This window comes from Montipora foliosa, chromosome 14 (assembly GCF_036669935.1).
Source record: "Montipora foliosa isolate CH-2021 chromosome 14, ASM3666993v2, whole genome shotgun sequence".
Taxonomy (NCBI): domain Eukaryota; kingdom Metazoa; phylum Cnidaria; class Anthozoa; order Scleractinia; family Acroporidae; genus Montipora; species Montipora foliosa.
In genome coordinates, this window is record NC_090882.1 from 18,464,070 (window position 1) to 18,471,569 (window position 7,500).

General features: G+C 43.0%; 1 long non-coding RNA gene across 1 annotated transcript in view; it reads right to left on the reverse strand.

The window, feature by feature from the left end:
* The window catches only part of LOC137985339 (uncharacterized), a 21,206-nt gene extending 15,378 nt beyond the window's left edge, over positions 1-5,828 (reverse strand). Inside the window, exon 1 of the long non-coding RNA XR_011119285.1 lies at positions 5,007-5,828. This is a non-coding gene — a long non-coding RNA (uncharacterized lncRNA). The remainder of the gene's footprint in view (positions 1-5,006) is intronic.
* Positions 5,829-7,500: the final 1,672 nt, after the last annotated feature.

The window sequence follows — 7,500 nt, forward strand, 5'->3', positions numbered from 1 at the left end:
GCGAAATTGATCGATCTTCTGAAGATAAAACCTATCGATGCCAAAATTGACATGCTGCTGGGAACATCAGTGAGTCGCCTTGAAACGTGCAAGTCTTGCGTTGAATCAGTTTACGGAGATTTCAAAATGGATGTGAACTTGGTTAAAGTGAACAAAGGAGAACTTTTGACATTAGGCAACCCCAACTATGATTCAGTGATTGCGAAATATCCACACTTAAAGGGAGTCAAATTGTGTGACCGTGACACCAAACCTCGACTTCCGGTGCACATAATTCTCGGGGCCGGAGAATATGCAAGAGTTAAAACAGGAACCCCACCACATATTGGAGAGGATGGCGAGCCTGTTGCAGAGCTGACCAAACTGGGTTGGTTCGTGATGTCTCCTGGACAGGAGTTTGACCGGAATGCGATGATGCTTACACAAACCAGTCAGTTGGAGTATGAAGAACTTTGCAGGCTTGACGTGTTAGGACTAGCGGACAGTCCTCCCTACGACCAACAAGCAGTGTACAGTGAATTTAAGGAGCAGTTAGTGAGGAGCGAGCAAGGTTGGTATGAGACTGGATTACCGTGGAAGGGAGATCGGTCAGCTCTGCCGTCTAAAGAGAACGGGAGTCTACAAAGGTTACGCGCTCTAACCCACAAGTTACAACGAGCGGAGCAAACAGCGGAATATGATAGCATGATCAGAGAACAAAGGGAGCAGGGGATAATCGAGAGCGCTGATCAACCCGCCCAGGGAGTTGAGTTTTATATTCCTCACAAACCGGTGGTACGGGAAAACGCAGAAAGCACTAAAATGCGGATTGTCTATGACGCGTCTGCTAGAGCACACCCATCAGCGCCATCCTTGAATGACTGTCTCAACGCTGGCCTTCCATTACAGAACAAACTCTGGGATGTACTCGTTCGCCAGCGCTGTTACCCAGTAGCAGTGACTGGAGATTTAAAGAAAGCGTTTTTGCAGGTGCGGATCAAAGAACTGGACAGGGATGCGCTTAGATTTCATTGGAAGCAAAATGAACACTCTGTGCTTGAAACACTGAGGTTCACCAGAGCGCTGTTTGGCCTGACGTGTTCGCCTTTCCTGCTTGGTGGAGTGCTAGAGTGCCATCTTGGAACATGGGAATCGAAAATGCCGAAGTTGGTGGCGGAGCTCCGCAAGAACCTTTACGTGGATGACTTGCTATCAGGAGGAGTGACAGTACAGGAGGTGCAGTACCGCAAGGAGCAGGCCATTGAAATCTTCGATGACGCAGGTTTCACCTTACACAAGTGGCATTCCAACGTCCCGATCATGGAGGGAGAGATCGAGAACAAAGACACAGACCTGTCGTTTGCCAAGCAGCAGCTCCAGCAGTCAGTGAAATCTAAAACCAGCCTTTTAGGTCTTGGGTGGGACAAAGAAAAAGATGAACTGAAAGTCAAGTTCCCGACTGAAGAAGTTCAACCGACGAAAAGAGGAATTTTAAGCAAGCTCGCTAAAGTGTATGATCCCTTGGGCCTGGTATCGCCCGTGACGCTCGAAGGCAAAGTGATCTTTAGAGATGTTTGTGACGAGAAACAAGCATGGGACGCCAAGTTCGCGGGGCCACTACTCCGGAGGTGGCAGAAATGGGAGCAGTCGCTACCTACGGAAGTGGCAGTGCCAAGGTCAATTACAAGCTTTCAGGAACCGTTACAAGATGTCGAACTACACAGCTTTGGTGACGGAAGCAAACTAGGAGTGGGAGCCGCGGTTTACGCAGTAGTGAGACAGCAGTCGGGAACAACTCAACGCTTGGTAGCTGCTAAAGCGCGTCCTGCAATGGGAGGACTCTCCATACCCCGTTTAGAACTGGTTGCTGGCCATATGGCAACCAGCTTACTCAACAACGTGAGAAACACTTTGGCGGGTCTACCAATTTCCAACGTGTACGGCTGGTTGGACAGCACCGTTGCCCTGCGTTGGATACGAGAGAGCGGAGAGTTTAAGCAGTTTGTCCAGAACAGGGTGACGAAGATTAGAGCACAGTCAGATATGGTGTGGCGACATGTCAGCTCCGAAGAGAATCCAGCCGACTTAGCCAGCCGCGGGGGATCAGTGAATGGATCTACACTCTGGTGGAACAGGCCTGAATGGCTTGCTAATCGGGAGGAATGGCCACCTAATCCAGTGACTTCAGCTTGCCCAGCGACAGAGGTCGAAGTCAAAACTATACGAGAAGTACTATCATTGGCACAGCCCAAAAATTCAAACGACAGGGTGGAAGAAGTGTTAGAGAAGCACGAACTAAAATATGCCCTGAGAGTTGTTGCATGGATTACAAGGTTCATAACCAACTGCAAGACACCCAAGAAACTAACAGGGCCATTGACAGCTGATGAATTAGAGAACGTGAAGTGGGGATGGATCAGACGAACACAACGGCAAGCCACGACGATGCCGAACTATCCTCAGATCAAGAGCAGCTTAAATCTTCAACCGAACAAGGACGGACTTCTGGAGTGCCGCGGGCGTATCCAAAGAAAGTACCCAATATATCTGCCAGAAGGCGCCACGTTTACCAGAAAGTTAGTGAGACGGGTGCACTGCGAGACCCTGCACGGGGGAGTAGCGCTAACAATGGTGGCAATCAGGGAAAAGTTCTGGGTCCCAAGATTAAGGCGTCTTGTGAAGAAAGTGACTAAGAATTGCTGGTGATCTAAGCGGTTTCAGGCGACAGCAATTGCAGCACCCTCACCAGGTCCCTTGCCGACTAATAGGACAGAAGGAACCACGGCATTCGAAGTTGCAGGCGTGGATTTCGTAGGCCTCATTCGCTATCGTAAAGGGAGTAACCGAGAAGGAAAGGCCTACATCGCCCTGTTTGCCTGCCGTTTAACGCGAGGTGTCCATCTTGAGCTGTTACCAAGCCTAGAAACGGGGACGTTCCTTCCACGCCTGAAACGGTTCATCGCAAGAAGGGGCCGACCGAAGATACTGTACTCGGCTAATGGAGGAACGTTCGTCAAAGCAGCGAAGTGGCTTAAAGGAGTTCAACGAGATGAAGAAATGCAAGGGTTCCTCGAGCGACAAGAGATCCAGTGGCAGAGCAAATTGCCTTCCCAGAGCACCATGGTGGGGAGGGCAATTTGAGCTACTTATCGGTGTTGTCGAACGCTCCTTCAACAAGACCATCGGAGTGACAACGTTGACTTGGGATGAGCTCAGTGATGTCCTACTTGATGTGGAAGTCCAAATTAATCGCCGACCACTGAGCTATGTCGATGATGACGTTCAGCTGCCAATCCTTACCCCATCAGCGTTCCTGTTTCAGCGTTCAAACTCGTTACCAGAGCAAGAACCTTGGAGAGAAGAAAATGTGGACTTGAGGAGACGTGGGAAATACCTAAGGTCTTTGACGGCTCTCCGTGAGAGACATAATCTAAACCACAAGCGCAAGAACTTCGAGGTAGCAGTAGGAGATATCGTCCTTATCAAAGCGGAAGATAAGAATCGAAACAAGTGGCCGATGGGCGTCGTACAGCAAATCTACCCGGGTCGTGATGGGGTGGTTCGTGCAGTACAAGTTCACACAGCAACCGGGAAACTGGAGAGACCAATCCAACATCTCTATCCTATGGAGCTGAGTTGTGATAGGTCAGAGCCTCCTGAACTCAACCCATTGGCTGAAGATTTCCGACCTCGTCGTCAAGCAGCAGCCGTTGCAGCAGAGAACATCAGGGCTATCGCCCTGCATGAACAAGTTTGATGATTCTTTATTAGCCTAAGGACATTATGGACGAGAACATTCCTTTCACAATTTTCGTTAATGTTTTCAACATAATTCAGTTTTAGTGATTCAATAACATATACCTCCTCCGAAGCTATATGGAGGGAGAGTGTCGGAAATAGCGTTGTCTTTATTAAGTCAGGATTGATTGACAAGTCGCTTCTAGAATTACAGGGTATCGCGTTTTTGCTATTGTAACCGTAGAGCTTAAGTTTTCTCTTTTATATATATCTCTATTGATTCGGGACTCAACTCGGTGCTGCGAACTGTGACGTGAGATTTTCTTCGTGATTAAAAGTGATTCAAATATACAGTGAGATTTGTCGTGGATTACTGTCACTACAAACGGGGGCATTCGCGACAGCTGATATTGAGCAAATAACAGAGCAAATAAGCGACAGCTGAGCAATAGTTTTTCCATAAAGCAAAGTAAGTAAAGTAATCTTTTTTTCATAAAGCCGAGCAGAAATTAGCCAGAATTGACAAGTGCAAGCGGAACCAGGATGCGACCTAATTTAGAATTATATTTTAGAAATTCATAGTTTTGCTTGTTCAAATTTTTTTTGGGATTGTCTCTTTCACTAACATTGAATAAATCCGAGAAAACGAGCTATAATTGGACTCATGTCTAATGTTTTTTATTTTCACCTTTGAAGACTAGAAATAAAAGAGGCAAAATTGAATCGAATTACTATTCACTATTACTATTACTATTACTATTACTATTCGCGACGGCTGACATTGAGCAAATAACAGAGCAAATTAGCGACAGCTGAGCAATAGTTTTTCCATAAAGCAAAGTAAGTAAAGTAATCTTTTTTTTCATAAAGCCGAGCAAAAATTAGCCAGAATTGACAAGTGCAAGCAGAACCAGGATGCGACCTAATTTAGAATTACACTTTAGAAATTCATAGTTTTGCTTGTTCAAATTTTTTTTGGGATTCTCTTTCACTAACATTGAATAAATCCGAGAAAACGAGCTGTAATTGGACTCATGTCTAATGTTTTTTATTTTCACCTTTGAAGACTAGAAATAAAAGAGGAAAAATTGAATCGAATTACTATCCATGATAAAGCTAGGTGACCCCTTTTAAAACTCAAGACAGTTCAGTTGTGATTATAAGAAACAGTAAAGTCGTCATATCTTTGGAGGCTCGAAAGGGTTTTCAGCTGAGCGCGCGCGCGTAAGCCACAAACACAATTCAAAATGGGTCACCAGAAATAAACAAATACCGCTAAATTCGCTCACCTTTCTTCTATTTCCTGTATATATATATATATATGGAATATAGACATCTCCTATTCACGAAAACTACGAAAATTGTACACATACGGTTTGATGGTCACTTAAATCCGTTTGTGTTGGCCTGTAGCTCCACTCGCGCTTGCACTCGAAAGAGCGGGCTACGCATGCGTAAGTGCTGATCTTGTAACCCCTTAATTTTTTCCTGATTTTGCAACTTTACTCCTTTATATCTCTGCTTCCGGACGGCGAATTTTTTTTAATTTTTTCCATGTTAGCTTAGATTAATTTGAATCGTTTGTCTTTCAAATTAAAAAAAAAATGTGGGTGAAAAAAAAAAAAAAAAAAAATTGAGACATTAAAAAAAAAAAGGTTTTTCTGAAAAACTGGCCAACAGATTTTGTTGAATTTTAAATATTTTACAGATTATTTCTAACATTATCTGGTAATGCTGAATGGGAAGATTTCACCGTCCCGTATTTTCAAAAAAAAAAATTTCTTGATTTTAAGGCTCAAAGAAATGCATTATATCGTTTCCATGGCGATGTTATTTTGGAGGAAAATGTAACGTGAGAAATTTATGTTGGGTACTTAATAACCTGGCCAAATTTCGTCTTGATATGATTACCCTAACTGTGTCTAAGGACAGAATATGTTTATTTGTTGAAAACAAGAGAAACTATTTCGAGCCTCCTTAATGTAAAACAAAGTAGTCGTTTTCCAGCAAAGCTCCGGCGAAGCCTTTTGAATGGTTCAACAGCGGTCGTAATATTTCTAATAAACTTAGCAAGGAAATTTCTACAGTCGGGCGATGTGGTGTAACACCACAAGAAACGTTCTTTTTAACTGTCCCGTTCTTTTCTGCACGGCCTTCGAGAAAATCCAGAAATCCGAAAGAGGGCTAATTGGACTTACGAAAAAATACGACACGAAAATCTTTACACGGTTCAGTGCTTAAATTCAGCTCAAAGGTTTTCTGCGGTTTCCAAGAGATTATGGAATTCAAGATGGCGGCTTTAAGAAGGCAGCTCTGTCATTTGAACGTTACGATACCACCAACTTGAAATACAAATACATTAGAATATTTCGAGGGACACTGGTTGGTAAAAATAACAAAGACGAAATCTCCCCCTCCCGTTTCCCCTCATAACAATAGAACATCTTCAGAAATGTTTGCTTCAATTGATACCTGTGTGCTGCATGAATCAGTTGCACAACCAGCAACCACAAAAAAGGAAAAATTGACAGAAAAAAAAAACGATAAGGGGAGGAATATACCAAAGGGTTTCGACAAACCATAACAATACGTTTCAGGAATTCTTTCCCATATGTCATGCTGTTAGTTCTTAAATTATCTCTAACCAGTAGAATTTCAAGCAGTGAAAAAATATTTGCGTCGCATAGCATTGCCTGAAAGAAGCAATGTTTGACTTTTGTAGAATTAAAAAAAAAAGTTCCCTCGGAGTACCTGTATCAACACTTGAGTCTCACTGCTCGCATGAAGGCGTTCAGTACCATTAAGAGGTCGGCGAAAACCTTATCTGTGCCCAACTGTACTGGCGGTTTTAGAATTTCTTGTTGGTGCAATTCGCGTACTTTCATTCAATGGCCAAAGAAAAATGGAAACTTTTCTTTTCAAATATAATAAATAAGCAATCCAAAGTCCTCGATCTAGCGTGATTCTTTCCGAATTTTGGTAAAATATATTTTATGATAATGATCAAAGAACAACTCCTACTCACTTCTTATTAAGATTAGCATATCAACAACACATTTCAGCAAACTGCTTGCATTCTAAATTAGCCAATCGTAACGCCAGAAGCATTAGATATTTATCACTGAAACGTGTGCTTATTTAAACACACGTTATTTAAAACTAGTTCGGTTCGGATTCATTAGTGAATTTTTCAATATTTGTACACTTGTTTTCAGCTGGAGAAACAAAGGAACAGATGAAAGCGAAACATTCCTCTTCAGTGAAATCGTATTGTCCTCAAGTTGTTCTCCCTCCAATTTAAAATGTTTTACAAATGTCACAGCTGAAAGTAGGTTAATTTTGCAAATGAAACTGGAACTGAGTTTATGAAACTAAAACATTGACGTTCATGAAAAAACAAACGAGCAAATGAAGGCGAAGCACTCCTGTTCAATGATGTCTCATAGTGCTCAAGTTGTTGTCCCTCCAATTTTAAATAGATCTTACAAATGTCACAGCTAAAGGTGGTTATTTTTGGAAATGAAACTGGGACTGAGTTTATGAACTAAAACGTTGACGTTCACGACCAGCTTTGTAACTGAAAATGGTTCACAAAAAAGTTCTGTCAAAGATTAAGATGATTGGTTTAAAACCAAAGGGCCTCTGCTGGTACGACTTCTGGGTGACCCCTTAAATGGTCTTAATGACCCCCGACTTGAAAAAATTGCCTGGAACGCTGCAGTTTAATACCACCCAACTCAGTCCCTTCGTACCACAGGCGACCCAATGTACGCTCATGGAGGG